Below are 14,680 nucleotides of genomic sequence, written 5' to 3' on the forward strand. Positions count from 1 at the left end.
AGTGGGCAGAGCCACCAAATGCGTTCTGCTATAGCCAGTCTGAAGTTCCACAGAGTCAGAGTTCTAAAAGTCTTGTTTGTGCTGTCCCCTGACCAACTAGCTTAGCATCCTCACAGCACCGATATTCTTATGAAGTAAGGAAATTGCCTACCTCTCCCCCATCCTCACCACGTGCTCTCATCCCCTGCAAGCACTCATGCTAAGACCTAGCAATGCTGATGGCCCACAAGTCTCCCATCTTTGGAATGCTTTCATTTTAGACTCTGAGCTTGCACATTCAATTCCAGGATAACACGCACTCACTCTGCAGCTGTCTTTTGCTCTTTGGAATTCTTGTTCTGGCTCCTGTTTTTAAAAAGCAAAACTAAAATAAAATAAAAGCCATCTTTTCTGCACTTCCAAATTCACCAGGCTATGGATCAGCCACATCTCAGAAACCTTGCAGACAGAGTATTTATACACTATGATATCCCCTCCCTTGGACCTCCAGGAAGTCCCTTCTTGCCTTCTGTCTGCTCCCCTTCCCCTCCCTGGCCCTTGACACTAGGACTACACACTGTATATGGTATTAAAAGAACATGAGCCTTGGAGGTGTATGAGTTTAGGCTCCAGTTCTGAATAGAACACTATCTCATTGACCTTGAGCATGTCATTTAGCCTCTCAGCTTTTTGTTAGTCAAATACATTTAATCATAATATTTGTATCTTGGAGGTTTGATGAGAAGTAATTCATGTTAAGTACCTTGGACAGCGCCCAGTGCAGAGTAAGTGCTTGCTTAACTTTAGGCTTCCCCTGACCCTGCCATTCTTCCCTAATAAATGTGAGTGCTGTTTTGGGGGGAGGGGCTTTGGCGTCCATTTTAATTCATGTGATTTTCCAATCAAGACTCACATATTTCAACCACAGCCAATGTGCTAATTGATTCCTCATGCCTTAGAATTTTGCCTAGACCAGGGCTGACCATGACCCTGCCTAAGCTTCCTGATCAAATCTTTCAAGGTGCTTCCTTTTCTCTCCCTCTTACTAGCTTTGCCTTCTAGGGCAAAGGAAGGGAGAAGTGAGAGGCTGGGTCTCCCCCATACAGCCTGACGTTAATCCTGAGTCTCCCAGAGACAGTGCAGCTAAAAAGCACTCCTCTCTGATAAAAATAAACCATCCCATTTGTCTATTGACGTCACAGATCCACATGGGTGCTTGGCTGCCTCCCCACTGCCTCAACCAGACACAAATGCCTGCAAAGGACTTTCTTCTCTGCGAGTGTCAGCACTGGGGTGGACCTCTCATACGGTGGATGTCATAATGCTTCTCAGAGTTGACTCTGTTGCATTCAGTGCTGGTGTAATTGGTGCCAAATCTATTTCCTGTGCTCTGTCCCCTCTCCTGGCTACAAAGGCTGACTGAGGAAGGGGAGCCCATTTCTGAAGACTCTGGAAGGCTCTCCTCCTCCAGCTGCTTAGAAGAGATTAGCCTTGTCTGCACACAGAAGCCGGTTGGAACCAGTGGGCACTTGGCTTTTGCAGCTCAAGATCTTGCAGGAAATGTGAGCCTCTACTCCCTGCTGCTGCTACAGCTACCACAGTGGAACCCAGAAGGGAGGCTACCACCAGCCTGGCTGCCATCAGGGAGGGCTGGATGAACACCTTAAGCTATTCTATACTTGGTGCCAGAAACAAGTCTTTACCCCACACCCAAGATTGGAGAGCAGCCCCAGTAATCTTGCTCTGCAGGGTGAGGCCACGGCCTGCAGGTGCTAGTCTTTTTTCAAGATTTGCTTATTTATTTGAAAGGCAAAGTTACAGAGAAGGGGAGAGAGAGAGAGAGAGAGAGAGAGAGAGAGAGAGAGAGAGAAAGGGAATTGTTTTTCATCTGCTGGTTCATTCCCTAAATGGCTAATGGCCACAATGGCTGGAGCTAGGCTGATCCGAGGCCAGGAACCTGGAGCTTCTCCTGGGTCTGTCACATGGGTACAGCAGCCCAAGCACTTGGGCCATCTTCTGTTGCTTTTCCAGGCCATAGAAGGGAGCTGGATTGGAAGTAGAGCAGCTGGGACTCAAACCAGTGCCCATGTGGGATGCTGGCACTGCAGGCAGCAGCTTTACCTGCTGAGCCACGGCACCAGCCCCTGCGGGTGCTAGTCTTAATGTCTCAGGTCTTTCCTCTACCCTAGTTATATGTCTCTGCAGGTGAATCATATTAAATAGCTTTGAAGGGAGGAGTTACTGGGAGTCAGTCTCATGGGAAATAGGAAGCACCAGTGTCTCGTTCTGTCTTAGGGAACAAAAGGGCTCCTTATTCCTTGACTCCTAGGCCTTGTTGAAGGAGGGACAATTTGCAAGCACTCAGCCAGGTAAGTGTGGAGGTTGGGGGTGGTGTCTCTTGGCTTCAAAGGGGACAGATTGGGGCTGTTGCGGTCGAGAAATTTAAGCTGCCGCCTGCTATGTTGCCATCTCATATGAGCACCAGTTCGAGTGTTGGCTGCTCCACTTTGGATCCATCTCCTTTTTAATGCTCTTGGGAAACCAGAGGAAGATGATCTGAGTGTTTGGGCTCCTGTCACTATGTGGGAGACCTAGATGGAGTTCTAAGCTCCTAGTTTCGGCCTGGTCCAACTCCAACTGTTCTGACCATTTGGGGAGTGAACCAGTGTATGGAAAGTGTGTGTGTGTGTGTGTCCCTCTCTCTGTAACACTGCCTTTAAAATAAATAAATAAATCTTTAAAATAAATAAAGGGAGGCCAGCGCCATGGCTCAATAGGATAATCCTCCACCTAGCGGCGCCAGCACACCAGATTCTAGTCCTGGTCGGGGCGCCGGATTCTGTCCCGGTTGCCCCTCTTCCAGGTCAGCTCTCTGCTGTGGCCAGGGAGTGCAGTGGAGGATGGCCCAAGTCCTTGGGCCCTGCACCCCATGGGAGACCAGGAGAAGCACCTGGCTCCTGCCTTCGGATCAGCATAGTGCGCCGACCGCAGCGGCCATTGGAGGGTGAACCAACGGTAAAGGAAGACCTTTCTGTCTCTCTCTCTCACTGTCCACTCTGCCTGTCAAAAAATACATAAATAAATAAATAAATAAATAAATAAATAAATAAATAAAGGGGCAGACAATGTTAGTCTCCTTTTTGTGAATTGATAGGGAGAGTACATTTTAACAAGTGGGGCTCACGCTCAGATACTTTTTTTTTTTTTAAGATTTATTTATTAGGGTCAGCACTGTGGCTTGGCTGGTAAAGCCACCACTGCAGTGCCGGCATCCCATATGGGCTCTGGTTTGAGTCCTGACTGCTCCACTTCCAATCCATCTCCCTGCTAATGTGCCTGGGAAAGCAATAGATGTCCCAAGTGCTTGGGCCCCTGCACCCACGTGGGAGACCCAGAAGAAGCTCCTGGCTCCTGGCTTTGGATTGACCCAGCTCCAGCCATTTCGGCTATTTGGGGAATGAACCAGTAGATGGAAGCACTCTCTCTCTCTCCCTCCCTCTCCCTCTCTCCCCCTCTCTCTTTGCCTGTAACTCTGCCTTTCAAATAAATAAATTAATAAGAAAAATATGCTAACAGTTTGAAAAAAAATTTATTTATTTGAAAGGCAGAGTTAGAGAAAGAGAGGTCTTCCATCCACTGGTTCACTCACCAGATGGCTGCAATGGCTGTAGCTGCTCCAGTCCGAAGCCAGGAGCCAGGAGTTTCATCTGGGTCTCCCACGTGGGTGCAGGGGCCCAAGCACTCGGGCCATCTTCCACTGCTTTCCCAGGCCATAGCAGAGAGCTGGATTGGAAGTGGAGCAGCCAGGACTCAAACTGGTGCCCATATGGGATGCTGGCACTGCAGGTGGCGGCTTTACCTGCTATGCCACAGCCCCGGCCCCAAGCTCAAATCCTTTGTTTTGCCATCACCCCCTGTTCTACTAGCAAACCCAACACCTGCTCCCTATCAAGGCCACAAGACCTGATTACTAGGGACACAGTTGGGGGAGGCGGAGGAGAAACCGAGGCAGGCGTGGAGGCCAGCCAGTGGGTATGGCTGTTCCCAAGGCAGCTGGGAGGAGCTGCTCTCGTCGCACTGCAGCTTGAACAGATGGAAATATAGTCCAATGTTTCAACATCATTTGCCTTTCTCTTGCTAAAATATTGATAAGTGCTGCCCCCGCGGTTCCGAGCAGTAACTGGAGCATGATGTGTACTGAAGTGAGACACAGCAAAGCCTTTAACGAGTGTTTAAAATTCCTGGAATAATGCTCAGCCCTGGCTCAGCTCATTCGGCTCCGGAACAACCGCTCACCCCACCCCCGCTCCGCCACCCTGGGCAGCCACCTAATCGGCGCGAGGACTGCGAGCCGCAGCCCAGCCCCCCTGCTGGTGGCAATTAGCGCGGCAGCTGCTCGTCTCCCCAACAGGAAACAATGCAGGTGCCCCGGGGGGCGGGGCCAGGCTGGGAGGCAGCGGCCCTGGGAGGGGAGAGACCGAGGGGCAAGGGCGTGGGGCGCTGGCTCCTCCACCTGCAAGGGGCCCGTCTTTCAGGGCACAGAGCCCAGCTGGAGAGAGAAGACGGAGAAGGGAGAGAGGAGTTAGCAGGAAAAGCAAATCTGCTGGGGACAGCGGGCCAGGCCGTGCACAGAGAACTGAAGGCAGGCCTGTAGGAAAGCTTTTCGCCGAAGCTGAGCCCCTGGGCCAGGCCAGTGCACGGCCCAGCCCGGAGACAGCTGGCTGCAAACTGCTGCTGTGACAAAGGGCCCCAGAGCCAGCGTAAAGGGAAAGCAGCAATGTGGGCCTGGACGTCACCTCCAAGGGTTAGAGCCCCCAGGTTGCCCAGGGAAGGGTGTCCCCGAATCTCAGAGGCCCCACAGGTGCTGTAATTGTGGAGGCCCCTGCCATGTGGAATTTCTCCTCTACTTTAAGCCTCTGGGTCTTGGAACCATGGCTTGCTCAGAAGAATACCTTCCAAGAGGCCAACTTGAACCAGATCGCAGGGGGCCAAGATCTCCCTTTTTCAGGAAAGACTCCCTTAAAGCATCCTTTGTGGGCTGTGCCCCCCAAAACTGTCAGTTTCCCCTGCTGGAAGGAATTTTGGGCTCTTGGTTGTTTGGGACTTGCAGAGCCACGGACTGAAAACCTGCGTATTGTTTTTGCAGGTTATTGTAGATTGAATATTTGCATTTGGGAAGCTGGCATAGGAAATCCACACAATGAGCTGGACAGCAAAGTGTGATAAACTCTGCCTTCCGTAGAATAAACCTCAACAGAGTCACATAAAATAGTGACCCTATTCTCCCTCTCTCTGTTTCTCTCCCTCTCTCTCTCTCTCACACACAGAGGGGACATGTGACCTCATGCAGGGAGGACATCTGTGGGCACAAACAGGACAGAGCGTAAAGTTGAAGAGGGTGAACTGGTAATACAAGACTTCCGGCTATTGTGAATACACAGGGCCAGGGGCAGGTGCAGGCGCTCCAGAGCCCCACCTGGGGCAGCTCTTCTGGACAAATCTTGATAGAGAAGGGGTTGTCTGGAGCCAAGAAATGCCCAAGGTCCTCTTCTTCCTGACCAGGGAATGCATTGCTGCTGGCACAACCATCCCACCCACACGCGTCTGCTCTGGTTCCTGTCCTCACCCCTGTGATGTTCCAGCTGCTGGCCCCAGTCCAGCCACCCTCCAAGGCCTGTCCATCACGCAAACCAACTTCTGGGACCAGCAAGGTCACTCTGGGCGTGTCCCCCAGTAATGGGGCTCTCTGGGGTTGTTCTCCCCGTTTTCCTGCATCACCTGTCCATTGAATGATGTTGGCGTTTGGGTTGCTTGGCCAGAGGTAGGGGCTGTGGAAATGGTCAAGGTGAGAACCCACCTGAGGGCTGGCCCCTCCTCAGGAGTTTCCCTGCAGGAAACGAGGGGCTCCCCACCCCCCTCCCACACTGAGCCGGCACTGCGGCAAGGTGGGGAGGCCGGCACCTGTGACAGGACAGGCTGGGGAGTCCTGGGTGACCAGAGTCAAAGGAACAATGTGCAAGGGCAAAGGCCAGATGACAGCATTGGTCATCATTTCTGAACTTTACAACATGTGTTCAGCTCTGAGTCCAGTCTGGTCGTCACAACATGGCAGGTGCTAGGACTACCAAGAGCTCAGGTTAGTGAAATGCCATGGCTGAGATTAGCACTGGGTCACCTGGAAGAACTGCAGAGCCACTCGTGTGCAAATCACCAGGAGACTGTTAAATGCATAACGAGGTGGGGCCTAAGCCCTGTATTTCTAACCAGACCCCAAGTGATGGCGATGCCCTACACACACACACACACACACACACACACACACACACACCACTTTGAGTGGCAAGATCCTTGAGCAGTGTTTTCCCACCTTACATGTTCATAAGACTCACCTGGAGCACCTGGAGTTTTTGTCAAAAAGCTCTGAGGATTGTGACCGCTTGACCAGAGCCTCGGGTGCTGTTTGTGGCAGGTAGGTCTGGGGAATGGTGCCCTGGGCACCAAGTGTGGGAGAGATGCAGCTACCACCAGACAGCTTCAGTGAGGCCTGCAAGGGGCCCTTCTGCACTGGCCTCTGAGGTGTACCAGGTGCTCCTTCCTCCTGGCCCTGGCATTGCTCTGGTTTCAGCCGTGGGCAAGCCCTCTTGCCATCTCTCTGCCTCCACCTTCTCATCTGTAATGTGGAACCAGTGGCTGAAGGCCAAGGCGCCCAGCAGATGTGATGGAAGAGAAGGATGGCTAGAGGAGGGGGCTGCTGGCTCCGACGAGGCAGGGGGTGGGTGAAAGGCAAGGCAGCAGGGAGGGAAAGAAGAGTGCACAGGGTGTAAAGGAACAAAGGAGGCCCCACTGGCACAGGATAGGCACCTTGCCCTGTCCCTACCATGCAGCAGTAGAAAACCTGCAACCATACAACCAAGGTAGAGCCTAAAGGGGGCAGGAATGAGAGGGGATTCTACAAGAGCGCCCTGGACCATGTCACCGGGAATCTGTAAAGGCCATCACTCAGGTGCCCCGCATCACAGAGGAGCAGAGCAGGCACACCTGGGCATTTTGCAGTCACGCGGCCACCTGAGGGCATTGCAAGGAGGGAGTGCTACCCAGACAAGGGTGAGACAGTACAGGGCGGACATCGCTGGAGGCACAGCTGGGTGTAAGGGGCCAGGAAGGAGAGTGTTCTTGGAGATGAAGCACTCGGAATGAAGACTTAGAACATCCATGCCTGGGGGCGATTAGGAAACTAACCACCACCACTCCCTACCCCGCCTCCAGCTTCTCACTCACTCCTCTACACCTGTCCTGGCCACCACCAGCCCACCGAAAGCTGCCATCACCATACCTGGATCTTCTCCAGAGGCTGCACCCACTGGGCTAGAAGTATCTACTTTCTCATTTATGTCCCATCAACACTAGTGAGACAAATGGCACTGTACCCATTTTATAGGTACGCAAAGCAGACTGAGGCTGCTCCAGGGTGCAGAGCTTTTGCATGGAACTGGAGTTCAAACCTGGGCTTCTGTCTGACATCCCTCTTACCTCCAAGGTGGAGCTCCCTCCCTCTCGGGCTACAAATCCAAAGGAGCTGTCGAGGGGGTGGAGATTTGGCCTTGCAGCACTGGGGGGGATCTTTTGCAGAGATAGTGACCTACAGAAACACTGGGCTGCAGTTCTCCATTTGTTCAATGGGACCCGCGGAGGCAGATGGACAGTAGGGAGTCTTCCCCGGGACACCCAGACACAGTGAGTTCTTTCTCTTGCTCTGCCTCATGAACGCCATGGCCTCACCTGCTCTTGTGGGCCACACTCACTAAATAGAAATTACCACCCAAAGCCAGCTCAGCCTATGTGTCTGTGTGGAGAGACTGGAACGTCAGCTTGATCCCTTCTGTTTCTCCCATGTTAACAAAAAAGATGAATGGGGGCTGGCGCTGTGGATCACTAGATTAATCCTCTGCCTGCGGTGCCGGCATCCCATATGGGCACCGGGTTCTAGTCCCAGTTGCTCCACTTCCAGTCCAGCTCTCTGCTGTGGCCCAGGAGGACAGTGAAGGATGGCCCAAGTGCTTGGGCCCTGCACCCGCATGGGAGACCAGGAGAAGCACCTGGCTCCTGGCTTTGGATCGACACAGCCCTGGCTGTAGCAACCATTTGGGGAGTGAACCAATGGAAGGAAGACCTTTCTGTCTGTCTCTGTCTCTCTTTCGCTCTCTCTCTCTATATATATATATATAACTCTACCTGTCAAATTAAAAAAAAAAAAAAAAGATGAATGGACCTGAAGACTTGGGTCCAAGTGATTGACTTTTGAATTCAATAAAGAGGGGTGGGTGCGTAGCCTGGCAGCTAAGATGCCAGTTGAGAAGCCCAAATCCCACCTGGGAGTACCTGGGCTCTATCTTCCTGCTAATGCAGACCCCAGGAGGCAGCAGGTGATGGTCCCTGCCAACCAGGTGGGAAACCATGGTGGAGTTCAGGTGCCTGGATTCAGCCAGCCCTTGTGGGCATTTAAGGAATGAACTAGGGAATGGGAGTGCCTTCTCTGTCTCTCTGTCTCTCTCATTCAAATAAATAGATAAAAAATTTGAAACTTAAAAAATTTGAAAAGCAATACATTCTTACGAGTTAATAAAAGAAATTCAATAAAGAAACAGGGAAAGAGCAGAGGGGGTTACTCTGAAGTTCATCAAAATATGATGGGTGAGGTAGCACGAGGGAAGAACTCTCTGTGCTAGTTTCCAAATCGCCCCCAGGTATGGGTGTTCTGAGTCTGGATTCCAAGTGCTTCAGTGTGCCAGCATCTCCAAGACCACTCTCCTTGCTGGCCCCCTATGCCCACCTGTGCCTTCAGCGATGCCCACCCTGTGCTGTCCCGCCCTTGTCTGGGTAGCACTTTCTCCTTGCAAGCTCCCTGGCGTCTGCCCTCACACCTGGGCCCAGATAGCCCCCCTGTTGGTTCCAGGCTACCCCACTGTACTTGGGCACTCCTGTCTGAGAGGCTCCAGGTCCTGCACGTCCCAGCTAGAACACCTGTTGGTTTCCCTGGGCATATTCTGCGCCAGGCTGGTAACGCCTGGCTTCTTTGCCGATGGCACTGAGCCCATGCTGATTCATTTTCTCACTCATGGATTCAAACAACTAGAGTCTGGCTTTGTGTTGGGTGCTGCGGGGATTACAAAAGTGCTTTCAGCACAGCCCTGCCTGCAGTCCAGTAGGGGAAATTAGTCATACATGGAATTCCCTGGTGGGCCACGCAGAACATGGTCTTGGGCTCTTTGGAGGCCTGTCTCAGTGGAGGCACTGTGTTTGCCTGGCACTTTCTGCTCTGTGACTTCCCCCCACCGTTGAGCTGGGTCTTCCTCCTCCACCTGGAAATCCCATCTCCTGTGGACCCCCTGCAGGGCTCCCATCTCCTCTGCTTCTGGACAGGTCAGGATGACTCAGCGGTCTGAGTCACTCTCCCCAGCTCGGGTTGCCGACCCTGCCCTGTCTCTAGGCCCTTCTCTAGTGACTCAGGAGCCCAAACATCCCAGGGAAGAGCAGTCTGGGCTCTTAGCACTAGACTGTAGGGGGTTACAATACATTAAATAAACACCACAGGCAGCACTGCCCCAGTTCTCATGGCGGGGCGGGGGGGGGGACACGGAAGGAAGCGTTGAACAGCGCGGGAGATGAATCCCACTGGGGAGGGAGAAGCGGAAGTGACATCATTTCCTTTGTCTCTGACAGGGACACGGGGGACAGGTGCTCCACTGGGTTACCCTGAAGCAAGGCCCTCCTGGGTCATCCCCCAGAGCTCAGAGCTTCCGGCTCCTGAAGGGAGCTGCACCCCAGACATCGTCAGGGCTCCAGCCTCTCCACCTTCCTGGAAGAAAGACAAAGCAGAGCTTGTGGTGGGACCCCTGGCCCTGCTGCAGGCTGACACTGGGTTGATGGAGAGGACCAGCAGACCCTCCGTTTCCTGCACTGTGAAGCAGGGAGCGAATACTCATCTCCCAGGGTGCTGTGAGGATAACAATCAGAGGTGTGGGAGCAGTCAGCACACTGCCGGACAACAGTGTTCAGGCTGGTGGAGTGGAGCGGTGGGTTAAGCCGCCAGTTGTATTGTATCACCAGCATTATCAGTGTCTGTTTGAGTCCCCGCTGCTCTGTTCGCTTCCCATCCAGCTTCCTGCTCATGCACCCGGGAAGGCAGCAGAAGATGGCCCAAGTACTTGGGTCCCTGTCACCCATGTGGGAGACCAGGATGGAGTTCCTGGCTCCTGGCTTTGGACTGGTACAGCCCTGGTTGTTACAGCCACTTGGGGAATAAATCAGCAGATGGAAAATCTCTCTCCCCTCCTCCACCCCGCCTCCCTGTTTCTCTGCCTTTCAAATAAATAAATGTTTTTTTTAAAAAAAAAAAAAAAAAACACAAAAAACAAAAAACAAAAAACATTTATTTCCTCCTCCCTTTGGGGCTGTGTCTCTCACGCAAAGGTTTCAGGTTTTAGGCACTTGCCCGTGGCTTTGTTGTAGAGACGGATTTTTCCCAAGGACAGGGAGCCCCTGGCTATCCACCTGCCAGACTTGCAGAGGCAGAGTCAGGATGGATGCTGGCATCAAGGGGAGGGTCCCACTCAGGGAGCGAGCAGCCTCAGCAAGCAGCAGCAAACCCCACAATCTTTAAAAAAATTTTTTTAGATAAAACCTTTTCAGGCCTTAATATTTCCTCCTCCACCTCCATCCTTCTGACCTTTCCCCATTTAGGAAGGAAAGTTCTAGCTCCCACTTGAGTGACAAAGTAAGTGTTGCGTTACTCTCTCTGTCGGAGAGGTATGTCCACGGGCCACAGCTCATGGAGGATGGCCTAGGGGGCCTTGACTGAGGCAGGAATTGTCAGCCTCAGGCCTGGAGCCCCAAGATAAATAATAAGAAGGAATATCTGGACTCGTTCCAGGCCCCACGCCGCCAGCCTGGCTGCCCAGCCCACTGTGGCTCTGAGTTTCCCCCTTGGTCCCAGAGCAGAGGATGTGTATCGCCTTCCACACCTGTGGACACAATGGCTCCCAGGCCCAGAAGGGTGGCCAGGATGGAGTCCACGCTCACAAGATGCGAGGATCATCTGCAGGTTCACCCGGAAGACCACACCCATGGGCCCCAGCAGCTCACCAGGTCTGAATGCAGCCCAGGCCCCTCGAGCTGACCAGGGGAGCAGCCCTGTGCCTGGAGACAGGCACCCGTGGCTGCTGCCAGCATGGGAAGCTCCCAGTGGATCTCCTTTCCTCTGGGGTCCAAACCTGGCCTGTCCGCCAGGCTAACTCACTGCGAAATGTCCAGAGACAGCTACGCTGGTTTTCACAAGTCAGAGCCTGGGCACATCCTCCAATCATGCAGATGACAGGAAGACATCCAGAGAAATAAATACAACGGAAGGGCAGAGGCTTCTTCTCTCACTCCAATGCCAGGAGCCGAGATTCATCCACCTTGTGTGGAAATGAAGTCCCCAGCCCCCGAAACCCTCCAGAATGCCACCCTCTTTTTTTTTAAGGTTTTTTTTATTATTATTATTTAAGGCAGAGTTACAGATAGAGGGAGAGACAGAGAAGTCTTCCATCCACTGGTTCACTCCCCAAGTGGCCATGACAGCCAGAGCTGGGCCGATCCGAAGTCAAGAGCCAGGAGTTTCTTCTGGGTCACCCATGTGGGTGCAGGGGCCCAAGTCTTGAACCATCTTCCACTGCTTTCCCAGGCCATTAGCAGAGAGCTGGATTGGAAGTGGAGCAGCCGGGACTTGAACCGGCATCCACATGGGATGTGTGCCACCCTCTTTGGTGGCTTTGTGACTCTGCCCTTCCTCTGCACTTTGCCTTTCACAGTTTATCCATCTCCATCATTAAATTCTAGCTCCGCCAACTTCCTCTCCCACTGTGAATCTCTTCTCAGACCACATGGGCTCAATCCGATAGACCACAATCCCTTTCCCACAACCTTTGGGAATTTAGGATGTCAGAGATTTCAGAAAGGCAAGCCATCTAGTGGGATGTATATTAAGTATTACAAACTTCCACCTTAGTGGGCCCAGGTCAGTGTTTTCATCAAACACACTGATATTTCTGCAGTGACACATCTGATGTCTCTGCCTAGCGGGACATATAAAGACTACAAATAGCTTCATACAGGTTAGGCCAGGTTTTGCTCCCAAATCGTTTCGGCAGCAAACAGACAAAACAAAAACCAAAGCTTTGGGGCCTGCGCTGTGGAGTAGTGGGTAAAGTCGCTCCCTACAGTGCCGGCATCCCATATGGGCGCTGAGTCCCAGCTGCTCCTCTTCTGATCCAGCTCTCTGCTGTGGCCCCGGGGAGCAGTCCTTGGGCCCCTGTGCCCGTGTGGGAGACTTGGAAGAAGCTCCTGGCTCCTGGCTTTGGATCGGCACAGCTCCAGCCATTGAGGCCAATTGTGAGAGTAAACCAACAGATGGAAGACCTCTCTCTCTCTCTCTCTCTCTCTCTCTCTCTCTCTGTCTTTCTCTCTGCTTCTCCTTCTCTCTCTGTGTAACTCTGACTTTCAAGTAAATAAATAAATCTTAAAAAAAATACAAAGCTTTTTGAAATTTGGGTTATAGAGAAGAGATTGAAGAGGGCACTTAGCCTGCGTTAGAGAACCGGGGGCAGGCGTTGTGGTGCGGCTGGGGAAGCCCACAGCCCATGCTGGAGTCCCCACTTCTCTGTTCCCAACACACTTCCTGTACAGCATCCTGGAAGCCTGCTCAAGTGTTGGGGCCCCTGCCACCCACATGAGAGACCAGACTGTGTCCTGGCGTCCTGGCTTTGGCCTGGCGCAGCCCTGGCTGTTGTGGGTATTTGGAGAGAGACCCAGAAGATGGAAGGTCAGTCTCTCTCTCTCTCCCTCTCTTTCCCTTCCAAGTAGGTGAAAAATAAACACTTAAGAATCGGGTGAGCAGTTGAGAAAAGGCAAAGAGCCTGTGCTGTCGCCCTCTGCTGCCCCTCCCTCCTCTCTCCTTCCACCCTCCCTTCCCTTATCTGTGTAAGTGGGAGAAGAAGGAACCCAACATTGCAGGATTCCACTCAGGAGGTCAGACAGCCGGCCGTGCCTCCTCCATCAGACGCTGGGTGGCCTCAGGAAACTGTTGGCCCTGGCAGCCCCCACGCCTCTGCATCTGGTGTCTGCGGACTCGCCGGTCCCATCCCACCAGCCTGCAAGGCTCTCACCTGCCCAGCACTGTGCAAAGGCCTCTGTGCTGACACGTCCTCGTGGCCATTTAAACTGCAATTTGAGCTGCATTTCTCTGCTTCCACCCAACTATGATTGCAGGGGCAGGACCGGGGCGTGAGGTGGAGGGGCGCTCTGCGGGCGGGTGTGGAGGGGCTGCCTGGGTGCTAGTGGGCGAGGCTTCCTTCCGTCATGCCAGGGAGCCGCCCGTCGCCGCTGTACAAGCCGGGAGGCGCAGGAGGAAAGTCAACTGTGCGGGGGTGAGGAGGTCACCGCGCGAGACGCCGACACTACGGCACCAGGCAAAGCAACAGCCAGGAGTTAGAAAGCTGAGCCCACAGACCAGGATGGAGGGTCGTACAGATGCCAAAATGCAGACTTTGGTCTACGACAGGGCTTGGCCTGTCGCAAGCCTCTTTAAAAAGATTAGAAGGGGGCGTTCCTGGGAGGACCGGCGCTGCGGAAAGTCCAGCGGAAAAAGATGTGGCGGTATGACGAAGCCCCGCCACGCAAGCCACGTGCAAGGCCAAAGCCCGCGGCGCCGAGGGTTCGGATGCTGCGCGCCAGCGCCGCGAGGTGGCAGCAAAAACCCGCCCATGGCCCACAGAGCGCGCGACCGTCTGCCTGGGACCCGGCTTGGCCTGCGGCTAGGGAGCGCACGGTGGGAGCTTGGGGACGGCGGGCTCACGGGGTCGCTGGAGGCGCACCAGGAGTCTTCCCTGGGTCTCAAGCTCCTGAGAGCGCCTAAACAGGTTTGGAGACTCCCCGAGGGCGTCAGTGCCTCCCGCTGCCCTCACCTCCGCCCTCCACCGCGCCCCTGCCCCGGGACACTGGCGCATTCTGCGGCCTCCCCACTCGCCCGGAAGGCGGGCTGGCGTCCTGGGCGCCAGGACTGGACAGAGCCCTGACCGGCTTCCCGTCTTCCGCACGTCCTTTCTGCGCCCCTCACCGCTCCCGCGAGGACCCGAGAGCGGTCTGGAAGCCGAGGCTTGCCTGCCCTGCTCCCTGGTGCGTGTCACACGCGCCCAGTGCTTCCAGGACGTGCGGGCGGGCCACGCGCGCAGAAACCCACGGGAACTTCCCGCCTGCCGAGAGCAGGTGTGCGAGCCAGAGGGGCGAGGGACCGAGAAGCTTGGGTGTGACCTCCACTCACGGCTCTCCTCTCGGTCAATACATGTGCCCAGCTGCCCGGTGGCTCCCAAGTCCGCTCTTCAACGTGGAAGAGCTGCCACCACCTGTAACGTCCCTCTCGCACCCTCACCCCCACCCCCCAAAGCCCTAATGGTTCAAACGGAAGATTCCCGTGCTCGGCGCTCGCACCAAGGCTGCACACGCGTCCTGGGACCCCGGCTCCACCCCCGACCCTGCTGCTCCGGTCTCTCCTCAGGCCGCCCCGCTGCTTCTGGAGGGCCTGGGCCTCGAGCTTTCCCCTGGTCTCCCTTCCTATGCGTGCGCAGTGGAGCTAATGCAGAAATAGCCATTCTGGGGAGGAACTTTC

At 54.1% G+C, this 14,680-nt stretch overlaps 1 long non-coding RNA gene across 1 annotated transcript; it reads left to right on the forward strand.

Moving 5' to 3' along the window:
• The first annotated feature begins 2,293 nt into the window (after window positions 1–2,293).
• LOC149128119 (uncharacterized) lies at window positions 2,294–10,335 on the forward strand. The gene is made up of 3 exons (XR_016229689.1): window positions 2,294–2,348; window positions 6,363–6,448; window positions 9,700–10,335. It is a non-coding gene; the product is annotated as an uncharacterized LOC149128119 (long non-coding RNA).
• Window positions 10,336–14,680: the final 4,345 nt, after the last annotated feature.

Source organism: Oryctolagus cuniculus, chromosome 2, assembly GCF_051225735.1.
Source record: "Oryctolagus cuniculus isolate XC-2025 breed Fujian yellow rabbit chromosome 2, ASM5122573v1, whole genome shotgun sequence".
In the NCBI taxonomy this organism is placed as follows: Eukaryota; Metazoa; Chordata; class Mammalia; order Lagomorpha; family Leporidae; genus Oryctolagus; species Oryctolagus cuniculus.